The 22,500-nt window shown below is 35.6% G+C and overlaps 1 protein-coding gene across 3 annotated transcripts in view; it reads right to left on the bottom strand.

The window, feature by feature from the left end:
* The window catches only part of LOC137631224 (uncharacterized), a 1,049,210-nt gene that overhangs the window by 558,985 nt on the left and 467,725 nt on the right, over positions 1–22,500 (bottom strand). The gene's annotated exons all lie outside the window — the stretch shown is intronic.

Genomic DNA, 22,500 nt, shown 5'->3' with positions numbered 1-22,500 from the left:
ATTGTGAGCTAAGGATAGGGGAGAATACAGGTCTACCTGCTGAATCATCAGCAGTCATTGCCTGTCCGACCCTGGGCCTACCTTGATGGAGATGGGGTTAGGGCACTTTGTCCTGTCTCTGGTGCATTGTCATATCCCTTTCCTCTGCCTTTCCTAAGCGACCTTAAGATAATGCGAGAACAAACCCACACAACATTCTCTAGTAGCAAAATATGACACAACACAAGGCCCGATGCCCACACCTTCACAGCAGCAAAACAAATGCGTGACATCAGCCATCAAAGGCAGGCATACTTCTGTAACAGTAAAAACAGACACATAACTAGAATCGAGACAATATTTGATATGCATGCAATCATCAATGAAAAAAAAAAAAAAAAAAAAAAAAAAAAAAAAAAACGAAAATGATGATTAAGACATTGCGTGACATCACATGTCCATCGCAAACCACCATCCATCTGTACCAACTAAATGATTGTTCGTAAATTATCTGGCGTCACTTGGTTCCAGAAAATAAAAATAAAAACACAAACAAACACAGAATAAGACACTTTAATCCAGGCTCATTTATGAACAGCGTAACACAGAAACTATGTGATACAGCGACAGAGGGCAGGGCTAAGGCTCTTATGACAACGTGATACCTCGTGGGTACAAATTGTGGGCTGCGGCATTTAGTTCTCTCTCTCTCTCTCTCTCTCTCTCTCTCTCTCTCTCTCTCTCTCTCTCACGTCGAGATTCTGATGACGTTAGTGCTGAGGACTGTCTGACCCAACACATGTCTTGTGAAACGAGGCAAATCCCATCAGCGTCACAAGACACCAACACAATCACAACACTTCAAAAGGAATTTTTTTTTTTTTTTTTTGAGGTTCTTACAAATTGCTAACACATGATAAAATTTTCATAATTCTCAGTACGAAACTCAACCTAAGAAATGTTCTTGTGGGAAATGTAAATTAGAAGAATTTTCTTTTTAATATAATGTAAAATAATAAATATATAACTTAATATTAAGTCTTTTACCCACATGGACGTACCGGTAGGTCCTTGCAAAAAAATGCTATAAATTGATAATTTTTTGAGAAAATTCAGACATTTTCCAAGAGAATGAGACCAACCTGACCTCTCTATGGCAAAAATTAAGGCTGTTAGAGCAATTTAAAAAATATATACTGCAAAATGTGCTGGGGGAAAAAATAACCCCTTGGGGGTTAAGGGTTGGAAATTTCCAAATAGCCTGGGGGTAAAAGGGTTAAGAAAAATGTATGAAATTGTGGTTGAACTGCGCTTTACACCACTCTAACCAATACTCAACTTTCCAAACTACTCCTTATCATGGTTAGTTAGCTAACTACCCTTATTCTCCTTTCACACATCTTTCCTATCAGTTAAAAGAAGAGGATTCGGAATTGAAGTATTTTTGAAAATTTGGGTTATAAAGGAAATTTTGAGGTAATTCGTAAAGTACGAATATCCGTATTTTCATAAAATATATCATCCAAGGATTTGCATTGAATTTCTGGTATCTAAAGTCATAATAATGCACTGTGAAATGTTTAAAAAATCAGGAAATTTCAGGGACAGGTCTAGCACGTGATTGCTCTAGCACGAACATTCATCAATAAAATGTTTAAAAAATCAGAAAATTTCAGGGACAGGTCAAGCACGTGATTGCTCTAGCACGAACATTCATCAATAAAATGTTTAAAAAATCAGGGAATTTCAGGGACAGGCCAAGTATGTGATTGCTCTAGCACGAACATTCATCAATAAAATGTTTAAAAAATCAGGGAATTTCAGGGACAGGCCAAGTATGTGATTGCTCTAGCACGAACATTCATCAATAAAATGTTTAAAAAATCAGGAAATTTCAGGGACAGGTCAAGCACGTGATTGCTCTAGCACGAACATTCATCAATAAAATGTTTAAAAAATCAGGAAATTTCAGGGACAGGTCAAGCACGTGATTGCTCTAGCACGAACATTCATCAATAAAATGTTTAAAAAATCAGGAAATTTCAGGGACAGGTCAAGCATGTGATTGCTCTAGCACGAACATTCATCAATAAAATGTTTAAAAAATCAGGAAATTTCAGGGACAGGTAAAGCACGTGATTGCTCTAGCACGAACATTCATCAATAAAATGTTTAAAAAATCAGGAAATTTCAGGGACAGGTCTAGCATGTGATTGCTCTAGCACGAACATTCATCACTAAAATGTTTAAACAATCAGGGAAATTTCAGGGACAGGCCAAGCACGTGATTGCTCTAGCACGAACATTCATCACTAAAATGTTTAAACAATCAGGGAAATTTCAGGGACAGGCAAAGCACGTGATTGCTCTAGCACGAACATTCATCACTAAAATGTTTAAACAATCAGGGAAATTTCAGGGACAGGTCAAGCACGTGATTGCTCTAGCACGAACATTCATCACTAAAATGTTTAAACAATCAGGGAAATTTCAGGGACAGGCAAAGCACGTGATTGCTCTAGCACGAACATTCATCAATAAAATGTTTAAACAATCAGGGAAATTTCAGGGACAGGCCAAGCACGTGATTGCTCTAGCACGAACATTCATCACTAAAATGTTTAAAAAATCAGGAAATTTCAGGGACAGGTAAAGCACGTGATTGCTCTAGCACGAACATTCATCAATAAAATGTTTAAACAATCAGGGAAATTTCAGGGACAGGCCAAGCACGTGATTGCTCTAGCACGAACATTCATCAATAAAATGTTTAAAAAATCAGGAAATTTCAGGGACAGGTAAAGCACGTGATTGCTCTAGCACGAACATTCATCAATAAAATGTTTAAAAAATCAGGAAATTTCAGGGACAGGTCTAGCATGTGATTGCTCTAGCACGAACATTCATCACTAAAATGTTTAAACAATCAGGGAAATTTCAGGGACAGGCCAAGCACGTGATTGCTCTAGCACGAACATTCATCACTAAAATGTTTAAACAATCAGGGAAATTTCAGGGACAGGCCAAGCACGTGATTGCTCTAGCACGAACATTCATCACTAAAATGTTTAAACAATCAGGGAAATTTCAGGGACAGGCCAAGCACGTGATTGCTCTAGCACGAACATTCATCACTAAAATGTTTAAAAAATCAGGAAATTTCAGGGACAGGTAAAGCACGTGATTGCTCTAGCACGAACATTCATCAATAAAATGTTTAAAAAATCAGGAAATTTCAGGGACAGGTCTAGCATGTGATTGCTCTAGCACGAACATTCATCAATAAAATGTTTAAACAATCAGGGAATTTCAGGGAGGGGTCAAGCACGTGATTGCTCTAGCACGAACATTCATCAATAAAATGTTTAAACAATCAGGGAATTTCAGGGACAGGTCAAGCACGTGATTGCTCTAGCACGAACATTCATCAATAAAATGTTTAAACAATCAGGAAATTTCAGGGACAGGTCTAGCACGTGATTGCTCTAGCACGAACATTCATCAATAAAATGTTTAAACAATCAGGGAATTTCAGGGACAGGTCAAGCACGTGATTGCTCTAGCACGAGCATTCATCAATAAAATTTTTAAACAATCAGGGAATTTCAGGGACAGGTCAAGCACGTGATTGCTCTAGCACGAACATTCATCAATAAAATGTTTAAACAATCAGGGAATTTCAGGGACAGGCCAAGCACGTGATTGCTCTAGCACGAACATTCATCAATGAAATGTTTAAACAATCAGGGAATTTCAGGGACAGGCCAAGCACGTGATTGCTCTAGCACGAACATTCATCAATGAAATGTTTAAACAATCAGGAAATTTCAGGGACAGGCCAAGCACGTGATTGCTCTAGCACGAACATTCATCAATGAAATGTTTAAACAATCAGGGAATTTCAGGGACAGGCCAAGCACGTGATTGCTCTAGCACGAACATTCATCACTAAAATGTTTAAACAATCAGGGAATTTCAGGGACAGGCCAAGCACGTGATTGCTCTAGCACGAACATTCATCAATGAAATGTTTAAACAATCAGGGAATTTCAGGGACAGGCCAAGCACGTGATTGCTCTAGCACGAACATTCATCAATGAAATGTTTAAACAATCAGGAAATTTCAGGGACAGGCCAAGCACGTGATTGCTCTAGCACGAACATTCATCAATGAAATGTTTAAACAATCAGGGAATTTCAGGGACAGGCCAAGCACGTGATTGCTCTAGCACGAACATTCATCAATGAAATGTTTAAACAATCAGGGAATTTCAGGGACAGGCCAAGCACGTGATTGCTCTAGCACGAACATTCATCAATGAAATGTTTAAACAATCAGGAAATTTCAGGGACAGGTCTAGCACGTGATTGCTCTAGCACGAACATTCATCAATAAAATGTTTAAACAATCAGGGAATTTCAGGGACAGGTCAAGCACGTGATTGCTCTAGCACGAGCATTCATCAATAAAATTTTTAAACAATCAGGGAATTTCAGGGACAGGTCAAGCACGTGATTGCTCTAGCACGAGCATTCATCAATAAAATGTTTAAACAATCAGGGAATTTCAGGGACAGGCCAAGCACGTGATTGCTCTAGCACGAACATTCCTCAATAAAATGTTTAAACAATCAGGGAATTTCAGGGACAGGCCAAGCACGTGATTGCTCTAGCACGAACATTCATCAATGAAATGTTTAAACAATCAGGGAATTTCAGGGACAGGCCAAGCACGTGATTGCTCTAGCACGAACATTCATCAATGAAATGTTTAAACAATCAGGGAATTTCAGGGACAGGCCAAGCACGTGATTGCTCTAGCACGAACATTCATCAATGAAATGTTTAAACAATCAGGAAATTTCAGGGACAGGCCAAGCACGTGATTGCTCTAGCACGAACATTCCTCAATAAAATGTTTAAACAATCAGGGAATTTCAGGGACAGGCCAAGCACGTGATTGCTCTAGCACGAACATTCCTCAATAAAATGTTTAAAAAATCAGGGAATTTCAGGGACAGGCCAAGTATGTGATTGCTCTAGCACGAACATTCATCAATAAAAAAACAAAAAAAAAACAATATACGTATTTAATAAGTTGCACTGACGAAATTTTCATTTTGAGACATGTTGTACAGCAATGCGTAGAATATAGCAATCCACTTTTAATTGCATTTGTGGACTATGAAAAAGCCTTTGATAGTGTGCACAGGCCAATTTTGTGGAGAGTCCTACAGGAAATTAACAGACCTAGAGGTTGATGATGATGCTGTCCTTGTTAGCAGATCACAACAGGATTTGCAATACTTGCTTACCAGAATGTATGAAATATCACATGAGGTTGGGCTCAAGATATATAGAAGAAAGAGAGAGATAATGAGAACGGAGTATGCAATGGAAGATAAAATATCATTGGAAGAAGAAAGGATTAATGAGGTAGAATCATTTAAGTAGACTATTTCAGAAATATGATCTCCAATAGAATTAGAATTAGAGTTTAGTGAAAGATTGAAAAAAGCAAATCAGACAATGGCTAGGTTAAGTAAAATTCGGAAATCAAATCGCCTGAAATTACATATAAAAATCAGGCTATATATGTTTAGTGATTTCGGTGTTACTACATGGACATGAGTCATGGTATGACAATGAAACAATCTCCAATAAAATTAGTAGATTTGAGAACAAAGCCCTCAGAAGGATATTGGAAGTTAAATGTCAGGGCAGGATTAGAAATGAAACTAAAAGAGAGATTACTCGAGTGCCGTATATGGATGAGATCATGATGGAGATGGTTCAGGCATGCTCTTCGCACTCCCCAAGAGAGATTAGTTCACTACACGTTCAGCTGGGCTCCACAAGGCACTAGAAAAGTTGGACGACCCAGGCCTACATAGTTGAGGACTATGAAGAGCGAAGTAAATGATGAATGGAGAAGTATTGAATTAAAAGCTCAAGATAGTGACGACTGGCGAAATCTAACCGAGGCCCTTGGCGTCAATAGGCGTAGGAGGAGATGATGATGAAATGTTTAGATAGATATGCGCACGTACACACAAAATCAACCCTTCCCACACTCTTTACCTTTCCTCTCAGGGTTCAACCTTCATCAGCGTATGGCTACTCCCTCTTTCCCTTATCACAGGGAAAGGGAAAAACGAGTAGTTATTCATCTGACAAAGCCGTTGACCGTGATCCTATATATATATGTGTGTATATATATATATATATATATATATATATATATATATATATATATATATATATATTTACACACACACACACACATATATATATATATATATATATATATATATATATACACACATACACACACACACACACACACACATATATATATATATATATATATATATATATATATATATATATATATCCAGCCACTTGCTCATTATTAATAAAGAGGGATACTTGAATAAAATTTGATTTTGAACATATATGAATATTGCATGAAATGTTAATTTCCATTATTTATCAGTGGATGAAATTTGAGTTACATTTTGAATATATTCTAATCGATTGAAAAACAGGTTTAATTCTTACTTGGAAATATTACATTATATTTCATACACTTGTGCAATGTCCAAAATACATCTTCAAAGACCTTTGAATGTGGCTTGAATTACATCTTAAAGAATATCGAACCAAAGTTAATATAACGAAAGGAAAGTTGACTTATGTTTCAAACGGTACAAATTGAACCTTGAACCATATTTTATAACTCATTTTTAAAAACATCTCCCTTATTTTATAACTCATTTTAAAAGACATCTCCCATATTTTATGAGCCATTTTAAAAAACATCTCCCCTACTTTAAAACTTATTTTAAACAACATCTCCCATATTTTATAACCCATTTTCAAAAACATCTCCCATACTTTATAACTCATTTTAAAAGACATCTCTCATATTTCATACCTCATTTCAAAAGGCATCTTTCATATTTTATAACTCACTCCAAAAGGCATCTCTCATACTTTATAACTCATTTTAAAAGGCATCTCTCATATTTTATAACTTATTTTAAAAGACATCTCTCATACTTTACAACCCATTTTGAAAGAAATCTCTCATACTTTATAATCCATTTTAAAAAGACATCTCTCATACTTTATAACTCATTTTAAGAGATCTCTCACACATTTTATATCTTATTTTAAAAGACATCTCTCATACTTTACAACTCATTTTGAAATAAATCTCTCATACTTTACAACTCAATTTAAAAAGACATCTCTTATACTTTACAACTCAATTTAAAAAGACATCTCTCATACTTTATAACTCAATTTAAAAAGACATCTCTCATACTTTATAACTCATTTCAAAAAGACATCTCTCACACTTAACAACTCAATTTAAAAAGACATCTCTCATACTTTACAACTCAATTTAAAAAGACATCTCTCATACTTTATAACTCAATTTAAAAAGACATCTCTCATACTTTATAACTCAATTTAAAAAGACATCTCTCATACTTTATAACTCATTTCAAAAAGACATCTCTCACACTTAACAACTCAATTTAAAAAGACATCTCTCATACTTTACAACTCAATTTAAAAAGACATCTCTCATACTTTAAAACTCATTTAAAAAAGACATCTCTCACACTTAACAACTCAATTTAAAAAGACATCTCTCATACTTTACAACTCAATTTAAAAAGACATAGCTCAAACTTTACAACTCATTTTAAAAAGACATCTCTCATACTTAATAACTCATTTCAAATAGACATCTCTCACACTTTACAACTCATTTCAAAAAGACATCTCTCACACTTTACAACTCATTTTAAAAAGACATCTCTCATACTTTATAACTCATTTCAAAAAGACATCTCTCATACTTTACAACTCAATTTAAAAAGACATCTCTCATACTTAACAACTAAATTTAAAAAGACATCTCTCATACTTTAAAACTCATTTTAAAAAGACATCTCTCATTTTAAAAGACATCTCTCATATTTTATACCTCATTTTAAAAGTCATCTCTCATACTTAACAACTCAATTTAAAAAGACATCTCTCATACTTTACAACTCAATTTAAAAAGACATAGCTCAAACTTTACAACTCATTTTAAAAAGACATCTCTCATACTTTATACCCCATTTTAAAAGACATCTCTCATACTTTACAACTCAATTTAAAAAGACATATCTCAAACTTTACAACTCATTTTAAAAAGACATCTCTCATACTTTAAAATCCATTTTAAAAGACATCTCTCATACTTTATAACTCATTTTAAAAGAAATCTCTCATACTTTATAACTTATTTTAAAAAGACATCTCTCATACTTTAAAGCTAATTTTAAAGACATCTCTCATACTTTAAAGCTAATTTTAAAAAGACATCTCTCATACTTTTAAACTTATTCTAAAAAGACATCTCTCATACTTCATAACTCATTTTAAAAGACATCTCTCATACTTTATAATTCCTTTTAAAAGACATCTCTCATATTTTCTCACTCATTTTAAAATACATGTCTCTGACGATCCTAGGCGTTGTGTCGAACATTTATGTAAATTACCCGAAGTTGTTGCAACGCCAACTTAAAAAAAAAAAAAACTAATAAAAAAACAAAATAAAAATATATCGTAACATCAACACAAGCAGCTTTAAGTGTATAGCAACCAGTCAGCAAGAGAGAGAGAGAGAGAGAGAGAGAGAGAGAGAGAGAGAGAGAGAGAGAGAATGTCACGTCTGTGTACTAAATAAAACGCCTTCTTTTAAACGTGCATTCATTCTCAACACATGAGTATGCGAAGGTCATCGACTCTTTCAAATATCTCTGTCTCTCTCTCTTTTTTTTTCTTTTTTTTTCAGGCCACGATATCGTTCTCAGTCGACACAAGTGGGCAAGGCATAGAGAATAATGCGTGTTCATTGCACAATACATGACTGCATGGTGGAATGCAAAAGTAACGTTATATAATACTTGGAAAAGTACTCTCTCTCTCTCTCTCTCTCTCTCTCTCTCTCTCTCTCATTGCACAATGCCTGCATACATGACTATGCATGAAGGAATGCAAAAGTAACGTTATATAATACTTGGAAAACTCTCTCTCTCTCTCTCTCTCTCTCTCTCTCTCTCTCTCATTCCACAATGCGTGCATAAATGACTGCATGAAAGCATGCAAAAGTAACGTTATATAATACTTGGAAAAGTATCTCTCTCTCTCTCTCTCTCTCTCTCTCTCTCTCTCTCTCTCTCTCTCTCTCTCTCTCTCTCTCTCTCGTTGCACAATGCCTGCATACATGACTATGCATGGTGGAATGCAAAAGTAACGTTATATAATACTTGGAAAAGTATCTCTCTCTCTCTCTCTCTCTCTCTCTCTCGTTGCACAATGCCTGCATACATGACTATGCATGGTGGAATGCAAAAGTAACGTTATATAATACTTGGAAAACTCTCTCTCTCTCTCTCTCTCTCTCTCTCTCTCTCTCGTTGCACAATGCCTGCATACATGACTATGCATGGTGGAATGCAAAAGTAACGTTATATAATACTTGGAAAAGTATCTCTCTCTCTCTCTCTCTCTCTCTCTCTCTCTCTCTCTCTCTCTCGTTGCACAATGCCTGCATACTCTCTCTCTCTCTCTCTCTCTCTCTCTCTCTCTCTCTCTCTCGTTGCACAATGCCTGCATACTCTCTCTCTCTCTCTCTCTCTCTCTCTCTCTCTCTCTCTCGTTGCACAATGCCTGCATACATGACTATGCATGGTGGAATGCAAAAGTAACGTTATATAATACTTGGAAAAGTATCTCTCTCTCTCTCTCTCCTCTCTCTCTCTCTCTCTCTCTCTCTCTCTCTCTCTCTCTCTCTCTCTCTCTCGTTGCACAATGCCTGCATACATGACTATGCATGGTGGAATGCAAAAGTAACGTTATATAATACTTGGAAAAGTATCTCTCTCTCTCTCTCTCTCTCTCTCTCTCTCTCTCTCTCTCTCTCTCTCTCTCTCTCTCTCTCGTTGCACAATGCCTGCATACATGACTATGCATGGTGGAATGCAAAAGTAACGTTATATAATACTTGGAAAAGTACTCTCTCTCTCTCTCTCTCTCTCTCTCTCTCTCTCTCTCTCTCTCTCTCGTTGCACAATGCCTGCATACATGACTATGCATGGTGGAATGCAAAAGTAACGTTATATAATACTTGGAAAACTCTCTCTCTCTCTCCTCTCTCTCTCTCTCTCTCTCTCTCTCTCTCTCTCTCTCTCTCGTTGCACAATGCCTGCATACATGACTATGCATGGTGGAATGCAAAAGTAACGTTATATAATACTTGGAAAACTCTCTCTCTCTCTCTCTCTCTCTCTCTCTCTCTCTCTCTCTCTCTCTCTCTCTCATTGCACAATGCGTGCATACATGGGTATGCATGAAGGAATGCAAAGTAACGTTATATAATACTTGGAAAAGTATCTCTCTCTCTCTCTCTCTCTCTCTCTCTCTCTCTCTCTCTCTCGTTGCACAATGCCTGCATACATGACTATGCATGGTGGAATGCAAAAGTAACGTTATATAATACTTTGAAAACTCTCTCTCTCTCAAACATGACATACAACTTTCAAGCACTATTATGCAATTTTACATCATATACTTCTATAATTATCTTAATGAATATATAAACCTCTCAAGAGAGGATTCTTACAGTGAATTATACAATAATCATTCTTTAATTCTTCAATAATTATTTAATGTAATATTGAAAATTCCATCCTTAGTTCTAGCTAAGAAAAGGCAATAACCTTTACTATTATTATTATTATTATTATTATTATTATTACTTGCTAAGCTATAACCTTAGTTGCAAAAGCAGGATGCTATAAACCCACGGGCCCCAAAAGGGAAAATAGCCCAGTGAGGAAAAGAAACAAGGAAAAATAAAATATATTAAGAAATGTAATATTAAAATAAATATTTCCTATATAAACTATGAAAACTAACAAACCAAAAGACCTCAAGGGCCGAACTATACCAAAATAAACTAAAAGCAATTTAAATCCATTGGAACAAGCAGATTCTTTAGAGAAGCAAAACCATCAAGACAAGTGCCTTCGAAACAAGGCACAATAAAGGAAGTTGCTTTCAGTCACATGTGAAAAAAAAAAATAAAAGAAGGAAAAATAGAAATGGGAAAAGGGGAGTAGAATGAAAAAAAATAAAGGGAGATATCAACAAGAGTTAAGTCAAGAGGGTGAGTCATTCGGTGTTGGGGTAGGGGGGGGGTATAAGAGGGGGGGGGGGGAGGGGTGGTGGCATTGATGGGGGAATTCGACATCACAGCCACAAATGCGTAGTTTGTTTCAGAAGACGAGGAAGACTTATACAGGAGAAGTGGTGGGGAGGTGGAGGGGGGGTGGGTAATTGGAAAGAAAGGGGTGGGTGGGAGGGGGGAACAACAAGAAGCTATAGCATAACTGTTTCCTGACCATTCAAACTTGGGAGGGAAACGCTCAGTTTTCCCTGAGAGAGAGAGAGAGAGAGAGAGAGAGAGAGAGAGAGAGAGAGAGAGAGAGAGAGAATTTGCCATCTCATCCTTTGTAAGCAATCAAGGGTGGGATTTAGCAGGGGGTGGTAAAAAGGGAGGGCTAAGGGGGAGGGAGGAGGTTAGTGATTGCATTACAGTCGACTACGATTCATCCTCAACATGAAACTCCTTAAGAGAGAGAGAGAGAGAGAGAAGCAAAGGAATTTTAGCAACATGCTTGTACACACACACACATAGAGAGAGAGAGAGAGAGAGAGAGAGAGAGAGAGAGAGAGAGAGAGAGAGAGAGAGAGAGAGACAGACAGAGAGAGAGTGAGAAATGTTTAAAAGGAGGAAAGGAATTTTAGCAACATGCTTGTACAGAGAGAGAGAGAGAGAGAGAGAGAGAGAGAGAGAGAGAGAGAGAGAGTCCTATAAATGTGAAAAAAGGAAGTAGTAGTCTTAGCAACATGCTAGCAACGAAGTACCTAGCAATAACTGCAGTGTTTATCATGATCAACATTACCATCACCTAACCAGGTGTTCAAAGACGATCACGTAATAACCAAGATACCGAGTACATACACCGGCACCTGTTCAACTTTTGTACACCGTGCAGAGTTGCCATTCGTACGATAATTATCGTACATGTACGATTATTTTGGGTCCGGTCCGATACATACCTTAGGTATATACAATGTATGTATGTGTTTAATTAAACAATCATACTAAAATATTTTGAAATAAGTCAATCATTTAACTCACTAATAATTATATTGAAACTGTGTATGATAATTTTGATTGAAAAACGACAATTTTAAGGCTCATGTACGACAATCCAGTCGAAATAATCTGGCAACCCTGGACTACACGATACAAGAAGCTATCTCACACTTCATAGAGGGTGGATAATTTCGCTCTTTATGACACCGTTTCTCTCAAAAGGTTGCAACAAAAGTCGGCAGTTAGAATGTGTATAAATAGAAGACGAATTTTTAAAACAACCACTAATCGTTGCCTTCCTTATATATATATATATATATATATATATATATATATATATATATATATATATATATATGCATATATATATATATATTTATATCTATATATATATATATATATATATATACACACAGTACAACAACAACACATTCAGCCGTGTCTTGTCCACCCGAGCATAAAGCCTCAGACAGGTCCTTATTAATGTCTAGGTTTTGGCCAGTTTTCACCACCACGCTGACCAATGCAGATTGGTGATGGTGGGAGACTTTAGGCTGATCGCTCAATGCAAACCAACCTACTATGGGTGGCACTGACTCGTGTGACTGTAGATTATAGGGATACACAATCCCTTCACCACGTTAAGGTATCCCACTCAGAAAGGATATATATATATATATATATATATAGTTTTTTTTATAAGACTACTGATTTCTTAGCTTGAAAGTTATGTTTATTTTGCGCAAGTCAGCAAGAAGAGGAGCTTTTAGCACTTGTTGGAGAATTGGTAATGTTACTCTTCTATGTAGATGTGTTTGTGGTAGCTCAAGTCCAACTGATTACCGCCCAATTTCCATAACTCCCATATTATCTAAAGTTTTTGAACGTCTTCTGGCAAAACGTCTTAATAGGTTTGCTGAAGGTAATCATCTATTCCCTAATTTGAAATTTGGTTTCCGTAAAGGCCTTGGAGCATGTGATGCCCTTCTTACAATCTCCAATGCTGTACAGAAATCCCTTGATTGTGGTCAGGAAGTATCGTATGATTGGCCTTGATTTTAGTGCTGCCTTTGACCGTGTTAATCATGAGGCCCTTGTTTTCAAACTCAAACAGTTGGGAGTGGGTGGGTCGTTTCTTAGCATTATTATTGATTTTTTACGTAATAGATCTCAAAGAGTTGTTGTAGATGGGCACCATAGTGAATAAAGGATGTGATATCCGGTGTTCCACAGGGTAGTGTTTTTGGGCCCATTACTTTTCATACTATATACACATGACATGTGGTTTGGCCTAGAAAACAAGCTTGTTGCATATGCAGATGATGCTACTCTCTTTGCATCAATTCCATCCCCTGAATGTAGATCTGGGGTTGGTGAATCCCTTAATAAAGATCTAGCTAAAATTAGTGCATGGTGCAAATTATGGGGTATGAAGTTGAATCCTAACAAAACTCAAAATATGATTGTAAGTAGGTCAAGGCCGGTGGCTCCTCAATATCCGGATCTCAGTATTGATAATGTTTCTTTAAATTTGAATGACACTTTTAAAATTTTAGGTGTGATTCTCGACAGCAAATTTACTTTTGAGAAACACATTAGGTCTGTCTTCTTTAATTGCACAAAAATTGGCTAATTGAGAAAGTCTTACAAGTTTTTTCGGTGATTAATCTATTCTGAAGAAGTGTTTTAATACTTTCATTCTACCTTGTTTTGAGTATTGTTCTCCTGTCTGGTCTTCAGCTGCTGATTCTCATCTTAATTTGTTGGACAAAAACTTACGGTCTATTAAATTTATTATTCCTGATCTAGATATTAATCTCTGGCACCGGCGTTCAAGTAGTTCATTATGCATGTTGCACAAGAATTTTCATAACTCTGACCATCTTTTACATTCAGATCTCCCTGGACAATTCTATCCTGTTCGTAATACTAGGCAGGCAGTTAATTCTAGTAGCCAGGCCTTCTCCATCATGAGGCTCAATACTACACAGTATTCTAGAAGTTTTATTCCAGCTGTGACCACGTTGTGGAATGATCTTTCTAATCGGGTATAGTTGAATCAGTAGAACTTCAAAAGTTCAAAGTTGCAGCAAATGTTTTTATTTTGACCAGGCTGACATTAGTCTTTTTATAGTTTATATATGACACATCTGTTTTAACGTTGTTAATAGTTTATATATGACATATCTGTTTTGACGTTGTTACTGTTTTTAGAATGATTTATTGTTAATTTGTTCTCATCATTTATTATTTCCTTATTTCCTTTCCTCACTGGGCTATTTTTCCCTATATGAGCCCTTGGACCTATAGCATCTCGCTTTTCCAACTAGGGTTGTAGCTTGGCTAGTAATAATAATGATGATAATAATAATATATATATATATATATATATATGAGAGAGAGAGAGAGAGAAAACAAAATGAACGAAAAGTATAACAAGAATCTAATAAAACCATTCTTTTATAAGTTTTAATAACCTTGATAAAAAGACATTAATTTAAAAACAAAAACAAAAATAAGTATATCAAATTGGTCCCTCTTCAATTGAAAATATCATAACTATCCAGTCAACTTCAAGTGAATATATCCAAAAAAAAAAATAAATAAAAATAAAAAAAACCCGTTGCTATTGACAATAATCAAGAGAGTGATACTATCATAACTATCCAGTCAACTTCAACTGAATATATCAAAAAAAAAAAAAAAAAAAAAAAAAAATCCCGTTGCCATTGACAATAATCAAGAGAGTGATACTATCATAACTATCCAGTCAACTTCAAGTGAATATATCAAAAAAAAAAAAAAAAAAAAAAAAAAAAAATTCCTGTTGCTATTGACAATAATCAAGAGTGTGATACCCGGCTCAAAGGCGGAGGTCATTCTCAAAAACGTCTATATCTGGTCGCGTCATCATTGTAAAGGAACTTTTTTTTTTTTATACGCAATACACTATCAAAGTTTCCGTGCAATGATTAATATTACGCAAGAATGTAGAATGTCTTGTGACATTTCCTTTCGACTCGTTGGATTTCTTTGAACTTGCTGGAGACTTCTGAAACTTTCTGTTCAACAATAAAGTATTGGAAGATATACATGTTCCCCTCTTGACGTTGGAACGCTTCCTTAAGCACTTTTAACTAACACGACATCAATACATTTTCTAAGTCACACCACAAACCACTATTACAAAAAAAAAAAAAAAAAAAAAAAAAAAAAAAAAAAAATTCATTACTCAATCCTGAACAACAAACAAAAGCAATTGGTACAGGACATACCTCAGCCAATGTGGTAACGTCCCTCACTGGGGTTCGAGTCCCGCTCAAACTCGTTTGTTTCTTTGGGCGTTGCAACCTCACCCTCCTTGTGAGCTAAGCATCGGGGGTTTGGGGGAGCCTATAAGTCTATCTGATGAGTCTTAAGCAGCGATTACCTGGCCATCCTTGGTTAATTTATTCTCTTCATTTATCTATTTCCTTGTTTTCTTTCCCCACTGGGCTATTTTTCCCTGTTGGAGCCCTTGGGCTTATAGCATCATGCTTTTCCAACTAGGGTTGTAGCTTGGCTAGTAATAATAATAATAATAATAATAGGTGGAGAGGGGGCTTGGGCGCTGATCATATGTATATATGGTCAGTCTCTAGGGCATTGTCCTTCTTGATAGGGCAATGTCACTGTCCCCTACCTCTGTTATTCATAAGCGGCCTTTAAACCTTAAACCTAAATATTCATTCGACTATGAAAAGCAATTCAACGCCAAAATATATTTTCTGTGTGAGGTTGCGGCTCAAGTGTATCTCAGTAACAGGAGGCGGGATTTAACTCTTTTACCCCCATGGACGTACCGGTAGGTCCTTGCAAAAAAATGCTATAAATTGATAATTTTTTGAGAAAATTCAGACATTTTCCAAGAGAATGAGACCAACCTGACCTCTCTCTGGCAAAAATTAAGGCTGTTAGAGCAATTTAAAAAATATATACTGCAAATTGTGCTGGGGGAAAAAATAACCCCTTGGGGGTTAAGGGTTGGAAATTTCCAAATAGCCTGGGGGTAAAAGGGTTAAGAAATAATTGGCAAATACATTAATGAGGTTTTCTCCAGATGATCATCCACCTTTGAGGGGTGATGCGGTGATAGTTGGCCTGCATTTCCCCTGAGCTAACCATTTGAAAATAACCCTAATTAGAAGAAAAAGTTTAAAATTTTTCCGATTTTGTTCATTGGTTCTAGACAGAGTACACTGTTAAAAAAACCGTAATTTTAATTGGAAATTCTCCGTAAAAAGATACTGTTCTCAGCCGTATTTCTGTAAAATACAGGTTACCGTAATTTTACCCTACTTTGTTATTATCTTTTACGGGGTTTATGGCCGTAATATCACTCTTTTAACGTCATTATATCCGTTTTTAAACGGTAAATATGTGGCACCATTTATGCCAGGATTTTTTACCCCTTTTTTTTTTTTACGGCAATTTGTTAACAATGTATACTAACACAAACAAACCGCCACCTTTAAAACACGACCTTTAAACTGCCTTGGAGTTCAAAAATCGAAACTGAAAGTCGATTATAAAAGAATAGAACATTGCAACTAAATTCTAGCGTTATTGTTTATGCACAATATTCATGATTATCCCTCCACGGCCTGAAAAAAAAAAATCTTCTAAACAAGCCAACAGGCAAGGAATATGAAGCATTTATGCTAAAAAAAGGACAAGGGCGAAAATTTGAATCATATGAATATTAATACGAAACTCAAGAAACAAATAAACATAAGTAAACAACCTTATAAGCTAGAAAATTAAGGAAATATTGCATGACTTTCATTAACTTCATCATTAACACATCCCCTTCTAACACGAGAAGATACACCTAAAATAACTGCCGTTGAGATCATTCCACAGTTTAGCAGTGATGAGAATGAAAGGACTTCTGATCCAGGGTAGTAAGACAACGTGGCACTTAACAATATATCGCTACCTCATTGCAAGAGTGGTCGTAACTCAAAATTTGCTAGTTTGAGTTATATGGTGTACAAGATTGCCGAATTGATTCTGCATCTTTTGGTAAAAGAGTCGTAAATCTAGGTGAATTAGCGGCCGAGAGATGCACTAAGAAGATTGTGAAACATGATCAAATTCATAGGACTTAGCAACTTTCAAATGGCGTCTCCTGAAAATCAGGAATTTGGAGTTACGACCCTCTTGCAATGAGGTAGCGATTGTATTATATATATTGTGGTTCTTACACAGGCAGGGGGTTGTGGGGGGGGGGAAGCAATTTCAGGTTTCCAGAATGGGGAGAGGAGAATTGGGACCACAATTTGGGCAAACTCAAACTGTTAGAATATATTTTTAAATGCCTTTGAGGTCCGTATGAAGCACTATATAAAATAATCCATGTAAGATCACATATATATATATATATATATATATTCAGTATGTATATATATATATATTATATATATGAAAATTTTGCACATTTTTACGTGTTTTTCATATTCAAATAAGCCATATATATTTTTGATATATTAATGTCTGGATTCTCTTAACGACCTCGGGATCAGAGCCCCAGGCGAAATCTCACAAAGACAAGAGCTTGGCTCCGGGCCGGGAATCGAACCCTGGTCGGCAAGCTTATATAGACAGTGACTAACCCATTCGGCCACGAAGAAAGATTCTTCTGGCCGAATGGGTTAGTCACTGTCTATATAAGCTTGCCGACCAGGGTTCGATTCCCGGCCGGAGCCAAGCTCTTGGTCTTTGTGAGATTTCGCCTGGGGCTCTGATCCCGAGGTCGTTAAGAGAATCCAGACATTAATATATCAAAAATATATATGGCTTATTTGAATATATATATATATTATATATATTCAGTATGTATGTATATATATATATATATATTTATTCAGTATGTTTGTATATATATATATATATAAATATACAGTGTATATATACAAAGTATATATATATATATATATATATAAATATATGTGGATGAAATCATGATGAAAGTTGGATGGAGATGATTTGGGCAAGCTCTTCGCACTCCCCAAGAGAGATTAGTTCACCAAACGTTCAGCTGGGGTCCACAAGGCAGTAGAAGAGTTGGAAGAACCCAGGCCTACATGGCTGAGGACTATGAAGCGCGAAGTAGGAGATGATGAATGGAGAAGTATTGAGTTAAAAGTTCAAGCATGAACAAAGGATATGAAGAATGAATGACTATTTATATTTTATAAGCAAAATATCTGTTTTAATGTTATTATTGTTTTTAAAATAGTTTATCTTAATTGTTCTTTACTTCTTATATCGCTTATTTATTTCCTTAATTCCTTTCCTCACTGGGCTATTTTTCCCTGGAGCCCTTGGGCTTATGGCGTCTTGCTTTTCCACTAGGGTTGTAGCTTAGCTGGTAATAATAATAATAATACTAATAAAAATAACAACAACAACAACAACAACAACAACAATAATAATAATAATAATAATAATAATTTGTATATATAATAAGGCATCGCCCTGCATACTGGCATCATTGAATGATATTTAAGAATTGAAATAAAAAACTAAAATAAATAATTGTAAAGTTTATATTGAATAGGCTAATTAAAAAATAAGTTTTCCTATTGACAAAACAAATATACGAAAGTAGTCTAAATTAAAGACACATTTTTTATAACAGCAGCAGCTATAACATAATAAAATCTTGCAAAGATTAAAGGAATAATTAACAATTACAATTGAAAACACCATGAACGGAATTATAAGTAGTTCAGTAATGTGTAAAAAAAAACATCTGTTTCACTCTTAACAGACAGTATGCTCTCTCTCTCTCTCTCTCTCTCTCTCTCTCTCCTTCAAGATTAGATAATTAATTTAAAAAAATCTTTTCCATCTCCTGAATTATTTCAATTCTCTCTTTATCTTTCACTTTATAAATAAGCTTATCTCTCTCTCTCTCTCTCTCTCTCTCTCTCTCTCTGCAAGAATAGATGATTAATTAAAAATCTTTTCCATCTAAATTATTTCAATTCTCTCTTTATCTTTCTCTTTATAGATAAGCTCTCTCTCTCTCTCTCTCTCTCCTCTCTCTCTCTCTCTGCAAGAATAGATGATAATTAAAAATCTTTTCCATCTAAATTATTTCAATTCTCTCTTTATCTTTCTCTTTATAGATAAGCTTATTCTCTCTCTCTCTCTCTCTCTCTCTCTCTCTCTCTGTTACACAAGCAAACATAGACCCTGCTCACTGGCAACTTTCTTGGCCAGCTGTGTCCAGGGGTTTACACCCACAATGAGTAGCAGTTAATTTTAACATCACTGGCCTGGCATATCAATATTACGGCTTTTATATATATATAATATATATATATACTATATATATATATATATATAATATATGTGCGTGTGTGTATGTATATATGTATACATAAAATATACATAAATATAAGTATATATATATATGTGTATGTGTAGTATATATATACATACATAAATATATATGTATAATCTTTCTTCGTGGCCAAGTTGCTTAGTCACTGTCTATACAAGCTTGCCGACCAGGGTTCGATTCCCGGCCGGAGCCAAGCTCTTGTCTTTGTGTGATTTCGCCTGGGAGCTCTGATCCCGAGGTCGTTAAGAGAATCCAGACATTAATGTATCAAAAATATATATGGCTTATTTGAATACATACATATATATATATATATATATATATACATATGAATTCATATTATTTTTTTTGCTCCGTTTGAAGTGTCCACTCGAAGAATCCATTATCATTATGAAAAAATGACTAGACAATTCCTAACTTCACAAAGCTTAAATTCAAATCCTCACCCATATGTAAATATCAATGTAAATCCTAATCATATAAAAATGTCAATGTATAAGGTTAAATATATATAAATCTTTCATGATCAAACAATATAATATTTAATAAGTAGTTTTATTAATCATTAAATTCTGAAATCCCTTTGTTTTAGAGAAAGCTTGTTACTGAATCTTTAAAATCATGGCTTACTAACATCTTACAATTTGAGTGAATATCTTCTTATACATAGTCAACAAAAGCATACGAAAGTCTTACATAACTGCAATAAATATATATATATATATATATAAAACATATATATATATACATATATATATATATATATATGTATATATATATATAATTTATACACACACACACACACACACATATATATATATACAGTATATATATATATATATAGTGTATACTATGTTCTGGCTTGTCCCGTGAGAGAGAGAGAGAGAGAGAGAGAAACACACCAGCCTTTACGTATTTACGTACATGAGAAAGAGTCATGAAGAATCTAATAACGAACTGATAAGAGGCGACGTCGGGGGGGGGGGGGGGGACGGATACGAGAAGCCTCCTCGTGTGTAGTAGGGCTTCTTCCGGGCACTGGTTCGATCTCGAGCTATTTGGCAGAGACTCTGCTGCTGTTGCTGCTACTGCTGCTGTTGCTGCTGCTGCAACGCGTTAAGTAGGGCATTGTTACTTTGTAACGTTTCGGTAATCTAGTTATGCAGCCCTTCGTTGCAATGGCATAGTTATTCCAAACTCCCCCCGCATTCAAGATTGCAGTGATTGACATTCGTCAGTAATGCAATTATTGTCAGATGTTCAATATTTTGGTTTATTAATCTCCCTTATGTAACAAAGAGCAAGTGTTTGGCTATATATATATATATATATATACTGTGTATATATATAAATATAATCTCCCAAACACACCACACAAACACACACACACACACACACACATATATATATATACATATATATATATAATATATATATATTCGTATATATATATATGTATATATATATTATATATATTACAGTAAATAATTTTTTCCGGTCACGGCCAATGGCCATTGACAGACGTTTATCTCCCCGTCACTCAGATGGGGTTGGAAGGGCTGAACATGTATGTACGTGTGTGTGTGGTGTAGATCTATACATTATAGTAATGCATAAAAGAAAATAGTTCAGTGCTGCATACACATACATCTCGACGCTATATAAAAATAAATGGAAATTTACATCAATTTTCACATATCATCCGAGGCCAATCCTGTAAGGCAAACATGACTTATATGGCTGGAAATTCTCATTCTTTTAACTCTTTTACCCCATGGACGTACCGGTAGGTCCTTGCAAAAAAATACTATAAATTGATAATTTTTTGAGAAAATTCAGACATTTTCCAAGAGAATGAGACCAACCTGACCTCTCTATGGCAAAAATTAAGGCTGTTAGAACAATTTAAAAAATATATACTGCAAAATGTGCTGGGGGAAAAAATAACCCCTTGGGGGTTAAGGGTTGGAAATTTCCAAATAGCCTGGGGGGTAAAAGGGTTAAGACTAATAATCACGTATTTGCGGTAATTATATATAAATCAACTTGAAAAGATATTGATAATTCACGATAACATACAAAAGCGACTGGCTACCGACGCACGGGCCCTGACATACAGAAAACAAATCTGTCTCCATAAACAGAAGCTGACGAAAACAAAGTTGTTGTCTTTCGTAAAGCGATGGGGGGCAGGGAGAGGGGGGGGAATGGAGGAAGCCCTAGAGACTGAAGATGCAGTTAACCTCGTCGCTGTCAAGCCTTGCCCCCTCCCTCGAAGTCCCCCACACCGCCCCTCCGAAGGTACAGAGGCTCTACGAGTCTACTGGAATCAAAGGGTGCCGCCTAGATCCAGTCACCTGGTGGAGATGAATCTTGCTCAGGGAAAAAGACGGACCTCAGACAGCGTATAGTCTCGACAGGAAGGGTGGAAAAAGTAGTTGTACTTTTTGACAGAAGGGACACATACATAAATTACATACACACTAGCTAAGTGTAAGTATACAGTATATGAATTATGTATATAAACATATATATAATAATATATATATATATATATATATGGAGAGAGAGAGAGAGAGAGAGAGAGAGAGAGAGCTTTTGCGGTATGAACCAGGTAATTCTCACTAACCTTTCTCCTCTCACAAACCAGCTCCAATTCACAGTCATTATATATATATATATATATCAATGTGACAATGCATTATTAGGAAACTTAGGTCACTCAACACCTCATTCACTACAAATTTTTCAATGTCCGTTGCATGATGTCTTTCATAATTTCCTCTATAAAGTTATTAAAAAAATGTAATTACTTTCGACACCTTCAGCAAAATACCGCCAGATGAACATCCATTCAGTATATACAACTTAATCTCTAAATTCAGATTTCCTC

This window comes from Palaemon carinicauda, chromosome 39, assembly GCF_036898095.1.
Source record: "Palaemon carinicauda isolate YSFRI2023 chromosome 39, ASM3689809v2, whole genome shotgun sequence".
Classification (NCBI taxonomy): domain Eukaryota; kingdom Metazoa; phylum Arthropoda; class Malacostraca; order Decapoda; family Palaemonidae; genus Palaemon; species Palaemon carinicauda.
Note: the sequence above shows the minus strand (reverse complement) of the source record. Positions and strands in the feature narration are given on the sequence as shown.